The following is a 7,956-nucleotide window of genomic DNA, read 5'->3' as shown; positions in this document are numbered from 1 at the left end:
CATCAGGTAATGTTTCAAACAGAAAGCAATTCCTCTCATCCGACAGTGCGGGGCACAAACAAGAATAGACAAAAGACAACAAGGTTCCTGCTGACAATGCGAGCAACACTCCTTTTAGAGGAGAAGGAAGGAAGGCTGGAGGTCTTGTGCCTGAAGAAAATGCATTCTCACACTGCTTCATTATTCTCTGATGCAGATGGGGTTTGTGGTCCTTGTGTAAAAAGATAAACGTGTCTACTCAAACGAGAGGAAATGTATGATGGCAAAATGTTTTTCTCTTCAACTGTAGGTTTTCATTTGATTTTACAGGACTATATATATATATATATATATATATATATAAAGTGTATGTAGTCTTCGGATTTGCTACTTGAGGCCAAGCAGGAAGTAAGAATATATTGAACAGCCACTAGGTGGCGACTCTGCTGGTTGAGTAAAAAGTAGTGCTGGGCAGTAGGTTGGCTCACGTTAACGCATGGCACGTTTCCATGACAACTGACTGGAAAAAGATGCGCGTGACATCCAGGCACCGTTTACCAGTTAGCTCCTTTTAGCTCCTTTTAGTGCCGTTAGCGCGCCTACAGTCGAACTGGAACGGTCTGTTTATTAAACGAAAAGAGCAGCGCTACAAATAACCACCGCGCCTGTGTGCTGCGTATGTGTTCCTCTGTTTTTAAAGTTTAGCGTTACTTTAGAGACTCATTCGACCAATGCGGAGTCACGTTAACATGGCGTCGCGCGTTAACAGGAAACGCTAACGTCGATGCCGTTAACGCGCCCAACACTAGTAAAAAGAATGATGTCAATCTTTGTAAATAATGTTCTCTTATAGAGGGAAATAGAGGATAAAGTTGCAGGTTTTGTTGCAGGTTGTTTAAATGTTGGGTCATGTGGACGGCAGGTGTGCGTGAAGCAGAATATATGCATTTTTTGAACTGAAACAGAGGAATGTGGATGTGTGGACTTCAGTTTTCAGATTGTGTAACTTCCTCTCTTAGCGCTTTTGCTTCATATTTGCTGTTTTGCCATGCGAATCTTTAAATCTGTTACTGATACTGTAGATTTCAGCAGAAAAATACGGGGAAAACACACACAAGAATGTGCATTACAGTAAATATTCATCGTTTGTGGTAACCTCTTTGAAAGAAAACCTCCTGTCTTTCAGTGGTTTGGAGGTTGAACACTTGCAGCCCTGTGCACTAATGCTGTGAACTTTCATAATGACAAGAGGGTCTACGATACACGCTCAGTGTTGACATTCTGGAATATTTTCCGTTTGTGTGTGTGTGTGTGTGTGTGTGTGTGTGTGTGTGTGTGTGTGTGTGTGTGTGTGTGTGTGTGTGTGTGTGTGTGTTTCAGTGAAAGGAGGATACAGCTGAGCATGTCTTATCTTAGATCACACAGAGACGTGTGAAACCCCAACTCTGCGGAACTCCTTCTCAATCCCAGAGCCACAGGGTTTCAGTTTGCGGTGGCAGCTGAGACGCTCTCTCTCTCTCTCTCACACACACACACACACACACACACACACACACACGCACACTCTGTGTGTTTCTCTCTCTCTCTTTCAGTTCTTTCTCTGTCTTAAAAGTCAGTCACATCCATAGAACGCAAGCTTGCAGAAAGCGGCGGCGGCATGCTATGTGTGGAGGCTGGGGCTGACAGTCAGACGCAGTCAGAAATAGGCAGCGACTTCTGAGAAGAGGCTCTTGATAGTTGCAGTATGACTGGAAGCCTTGAGAATCTATTAGTGCAGCTGCACTAGGTGTTTTTCGCGTTACATCCAGTAAAATGTGAAGCTGAGACAGGGCTATGCGACGACACTGCGATCTGAATTAGTTGCACGTCGGTCTTAGTTTTCACACTGTGAATAAGTTCTCAGGGCAGAGGTTGGTTTCACTCATAGATATAACGCATTCCCGTGCCCCTTACCCTAACCTTAACTATCACAAATAAATGCCTAACCCTAACTATTACCCTAACCCGATTCAAAACCTAACCTCAACACTTTAAAAATAACTTTTTAAGGGGTTACAGAATTTGGTCCTCGCAAAGATATCCATACAAGAGCACACATTTCACTTTAAGTCTCTGTTGAGATTTGAAAAGAAGCTGCAAAGCAATCCTGATTAAACACAGAGAGCTAAAGGTTGACCTTAGTCATTTATTACACTCCCCCCCCCATATTTACAATGTTCCTTTATCTGTCTATGTGGTTTAGGCGACATGCATGACCCATCGCCTATTGACGAGCAAATCAATGAATGAGCACCTCTCTCTCTCTCTCTCTCTCTCTCTCTCTCTCTCTCTCTCTCTCTCTCTCTCTCTCTCCGACGTTCTCCTTTCATCAGCCTTCCCCTATCAAACTTTGCTGGCCCTGCGTTCACCACAGGCCACGGACAGAGAGGAGGAGGAGGAGGAGTATTTGCTTATTTGCAGGAGGCCACTGAGTAGGAGGCTGCTTTCATTGCCGGAATCGTCCCTGCAGAAAGAGGAAGGGGGGGGTGAGGTGTGGGCCAAAGGACACATTTCTTGTCCTTGTCCGTTATCAGTCTGAAGGTGTAAACAACACGAGGCACCTGGCCTCTCTGGCTCAAGCACGTACGGCTTTTAAAATCTGAAATGACCATTTTTAAGGTGAACATTCACTACAAGCCTCAGAGGTAAAAGAAGGTTTTTCTTCAAAAAGAAATACTAATGTGTATAATTTTTTTTAGGAAGTTTTTCTCTTCAACTGTAGATTTTCAAAAACTATATAAAAAAATATATGTAGTCTGATTTGCTACTTGAGGCCATCCAGGAAGTAAGAATATATTGAACAGCCACCAGGTGGCGACTGCTGGTTGAGTAAAAAGTATAGTGCTGTGCACTAGGTTAACGTTAACGCATGACGCGTTTCCATGACGTCTGACCGGAAAAAAGACGCACGTGACGTCATGTTTACGTGGCCGCGACGCCGGAGTCAAGGCACCGCTTACCAGTTAGCTCCGTTAGCTCCTTTAGCTCTGTTAGCTCCTTTAGCACCGTTAACGCGCCGACAGCGGAACTAGAGCGGTCTGTTTATTAAACGAAAAGAGCAGCGATGCAAATAACCAGCGTACCTGTGTACTGCGTACGCGTGCCTCTGTTTTTAAAGTTTAGCGTTACTTTAGAGACTCAGTCGTCATGGAAACGCGTCATGCGCTAACGTGCGTTAACGTTGACGCCGTTAGCGCGCCCAGCACTAGTAAAAACAATGATGTCTGTCTTTGTAAATAATGTTCTCTTATAGAGGGAAATAGATGATAAGGTTGCAGGTTATGTCACAAACGTCAACATGGTCAAATTAAGATTCTTATGAGTGAGATTTGTTTCAGATGAGCTTTTCAGCTCAGTATCAGAAGAAGATAAAGAAGAAAAAACACTCTGGCTCAAGCATGTACGGCTTTTAAAATCTGAAATGACTGACCATTCTTAAGGTGAACATTCACTACAAGCCTCAGAGGTAAAAGAAGGTTTTTCTTCAAAAATAATTAGTAATGTGTATAATTGGTCTGCAAATGCGATTTTTTTTTTTTCATAATCGCATTTAAAATAACTATCTCAGCTTAAGATGCAGCTTCATTCAGCATGAGTTTTTGTGTTCTTTGACACGCGGCGACGTGGTCCTTTCATGTGCTTCGCCGATTGCTCTGACTCGAGCTCTTTTATCAGCCTCGCTGGATACAAGAGCGGCGCGCTTCAAGAGCTGCTTCAAAAACACCTTTCACTCTAAGTACATGTGTCAGGACGGCGAGCACATCACCTGTTGCAGCGGCGCCTTTCTCCGTCTCCGATTTGTCGCTTCCCGCCGCTCTCGTATTCCGTCTCATCTAAGGGCAGATGTGGAGAACATTTGTGCTGGCTTGCTTGCTCACTGAACCTCCTGCCCTCTATTAACAACCCCACCACCACCACACCTGCACACCCACACACACAAATCCACAGTCTGTGGGTCTTTTCAGAAGCCTCTATCAGGTTTAACCAAGTCTAAACTTTTTGTCGAAGGTTGAAAACGGCACCTGAACTTAAATATGGACATATACCCTGCCAATTTAAGCTAGATTACGGCAAACTGTGAAATTTCGATCCACCGTTGCATTTTTTTTTTTTTGACCATTTTGTTGGCCGTTATGTCGGAGTACAACACATACCTAAGATTCTCAAGACACATGGTGACTAACCCATGTGTGAAAATGAAAACTCATGCTCCCTGAACCGCTGTTTTTACAGTTTGCCCCTTGATGAATCCTTGCATTGTCTTCTTGGAATATGCCAGAAAAACAGTATATTTAGGGTCAGCTGATCTCATGATCTCATGTTGTTGTGCTGAAACCTAGACATGACCAACTGAAGGAACCCCAAGCAATACGTCAGGCTTGCACAGTATCTGACTTCATTTCTCCAGGGCACTTTTTGACTTCCATTTCTCGTTTGACTGCGACCTGCAGATTTGCTATAGATTTACTGGAATCCCTTAATTGCTCAGACGTGAATGTGATGGGTTGTTTTGCTTTATTACTGCACAGCACTTTGGTCCATTGTGTTGTTGGTAACACTTTATATGAAGGAACACATATTCACCATTAACTAGGTGCTTACTAACATGCATATAAAAGACATGCTTTGGTCAAAATACCATAAGGATGAAGCACCACAGCAGTTCAATCACCTGAAATAATAACTTAAGGGACAGGAAATGACATCAGCGACAGAGGCTACTGGGAGCTAACAGCAGTTAGCATTTGGAAAAGTGACCATTTGCAGGCTCTAGCAGGCACATTGCCGTCATATATAACATGTATCCACTGGACAGATAAATCCTCTGAGGCTGGAAGTTTGTGTAGAACTCTGTGCTGCACTGTGGAGCCAAGAATAGAACTTTTTGCAGACTTCCGGTTTTCAGATACTATTGCGCTCGCCAGCACTCTAACGTGTTTTGACGGACAAAGCAGAGCTTCATGAGACAACAATTCCAGGAATTTAGCGTCTTGTGACGTCCCAATGAGCGCGGAAGTCAAAAATCGCATGTTTTATCTCCTGTACTAAGACTGAGGAGAACCACAAAAATATGAATGAGTCGTTTTCACACTTTGCCGACTAATAGGACCACCAGAGTTCCAAATATAAGGATTTCAATTATTAAAAAGTTATTTTTGCATAATACGGGGACCTTTAACACAAGAACATTAAGTGGGTTCATAATAAATACTCACACAGACAACATGATGTAATCATTTTGTTTTTTTATTTATTACCTAAAAAAAGAAAAATGTTCTATCACAAGTCACACTGAAATGTATTGCTTAAGAAAAAAAATATATTCATATATTTTTTCGGGTTTTTTTCTTCATTTTTTTGTCGTTTTTTCTCTTTTTCGGAAACACATTCTCGTTTCCATTATAATCCACCAAAAACAAAGATTTTTTTTTTTTTTTTTTTAATCAGACATCAGCTGCTGCTGTGTCCCGACAACCATCTCCCCCGTTTAAAAAAAAAAAAAAAAAAAAAATGCACAAAGAAATACATAATTCACAGTTACCATTTTGGTTTCATAAATTAATACAGTCACACATGTGCTACACCGGTCTAGAGCTAGAACATTGTAAATTGTATTCTTGAATCCTGTTATTTTCAATAGTTGGCTACAAGAAATAACAGGCAACTTAAATGACATGACCAGAATTCCACCAACATACTGTTGTTGTTGTTTTTCTTTTTTTTTTAAACTCTCTGTAATGCTTATGTCATCTTTTTTGTTTCATCTTTTTGAGTTTCACACAGAAGTGAGGCACACACAGAGTATAGTTTATACATATACAAAAAAAGAAATTAAATAAAAATTTGGGCGGGGCAGGGGATATGCTATCCTTTTATAATGTTGTATCCAAGGAAACAGCAAGTGCATGTAGTCTGGAGTCCTCACAGGACTTTTTCTTATTTTGAATTAGGGCTGTCTTTTTTGTTTGCCGTCTTTGTACTGCGGTGTAAACGTCCTTGGGTAACTAAAGTCATACAGATTTGTGGATTTTTGCAGCTTGTTGGTGGGAGGACTGAGTTTAAGAGGGATATGAGGTTTGAACGACGGAGACGAACAAAACAAGAGATGTGGGACTATATGGATATATTTGAGGAGAACCAACTTTCAGAACATCTATGACTCTCATGGCTGCGAATACTCAGTTGTGTATGGAACAGTTAAACAAAAAAGAAAAAACTTAAAATCTGACACCATCACTGCAAGGGCAACAATTTTAAGGCACAGAAGCCTTGACATAATAGAGACTCCACCAGCTAAAAGCACTAAACAACAGATACCCAGTGTCCTCAGTGATAAAAAAAAAAAACTGGTGACAACAACTTTGACAATGTTAAAACAGAAAGTAAAAAAAAAAATCCCGTCCCCATTGTCCCCAAGTGTCTCATTTTTTTAGTGAAAGGTAAGGCCACTTAAAAAAAAAAGATGAGGTTCACCAAAAAAAGGTAATCTCTCACTGCAATCGCTGGGAGTGCAATTGTGGTAGGGTGGTCACTCGATCAGACAGACAGACAGACAGACGGAGACTGATGCCAGACAGATGCTTCTCTTGAGTAGGTTATATAGACAGTACAGTAAACCTGCCGGGGCCCTGTTGGGTTCCCACTGTGAAAATACATCCACAAGAAGCCTGGGGTTGGTGTTCAGGCTGCTGCACGATGGAGCGCAGGGTGGTGTTTAACAGTTCTTATAGGTTTGTCTTTGTGTCCTTGAGAGTCACAGGGGGGTTAAAGGACAGAGAGAGAGAGAGATTGAGAGTCAGTTGCTCTTTGCTCGTCGTCGTCTTCATCGTCACACAACAGGAATGTTCAGTGCTGAGTGGAAAAAAAACAAAAAAAAAAACGAGCCGAGTCCACACTTCAACTTCATCTGTTTTGGTTTTGCGTCGTAATACTAGTAGTAGCAGGACACTGTTGTTCTCACATTGATAAAAATGAAAAAAAAAAAAAAGTTAAAAAAAATACAAATAAAACCTAACCAACAAAAGCAGCATTGTTTATTTTCTTCACAAATTCATGCATGTTGTTAACCTTCATTCCCACAGCACCAGTTTCTTTTTTTGTTAAATCCATCAGTAGAAAAAAGATCAGTGTATTTTCACACGTCTGCATGCAAAGAAAAGTCACTTTTCCCCCCTCCCGCTTTTATTTACGTTACTATTTTTATTTATTTTTTTCTCTATTTGAAGTGCCCGTGTGTAGCAGCAAAACTGTGAAAGGCCTAACCTGATATGTGAATGGATGTACTGGTGGAGGCACTAGTTCATGACGCCGGGTACGCATCTCACCTCTTCTCCCTCTCTTTGCCAATAAAAAATAGTCATTATTATTAATATTATTATTATTATTATTATTATGAGGACTTGAGATAAATAGACATTAAATCGGCCTGAAGTGGGGAAAAATTTGGAACTTTTTATCCTACTATGATATTGAGTGGAGGCCCAAGCATTAGTCTTTAAGAAACTATGGGGTCCACTGAGAGAAGACAACCAATAACAAAAAAAAACAAATATGGGATTTCTAAATAAATGTACACACACATGCACACACACGCACACACACCCTCATAAACCTTTGCCAATTGTCACATATATGTACACAAACTAATACAAACCCTCAACGAGTCAAATTCGGGGTCTGTAAGACATGAGGCCGGCTGGATTAAAAAAAAGAAAATGGTCTTTCCATTTGTTGACTATATTTCATGAAGAGGCTAATGTATGATTGGATGGATTTGTTAGCGGTCAACGACTTGACTAAAGCCACAGAGGGCTGCTGTTTTTTGAAAACAGCAGATAGGAAGAGAAATAAAAAATAGATTTTTTATTTTTTTTTAATGTTCATATACATTTTAAAGATTTTTAAATCCTCTAAAGCACTTTCTGTTCATCTTAATTC

The sequence above is a fragment of the Microchirus variegatus genome (assembly GCF_963457635.1).
Source record: "Microchirus variegatus genome assembly, chromosome: 4".
In the NCBI taxonomy this organism is placed as follows: domain Eukaryota; kingdom Metazoa; phylum Chordata; class Actinopteri; order Pleuronectiformes; family Soleidae; genus Microchirus; species Microchirus variegatus.
Note: the sequence above shows the minus strand (reverse complement) of the source record.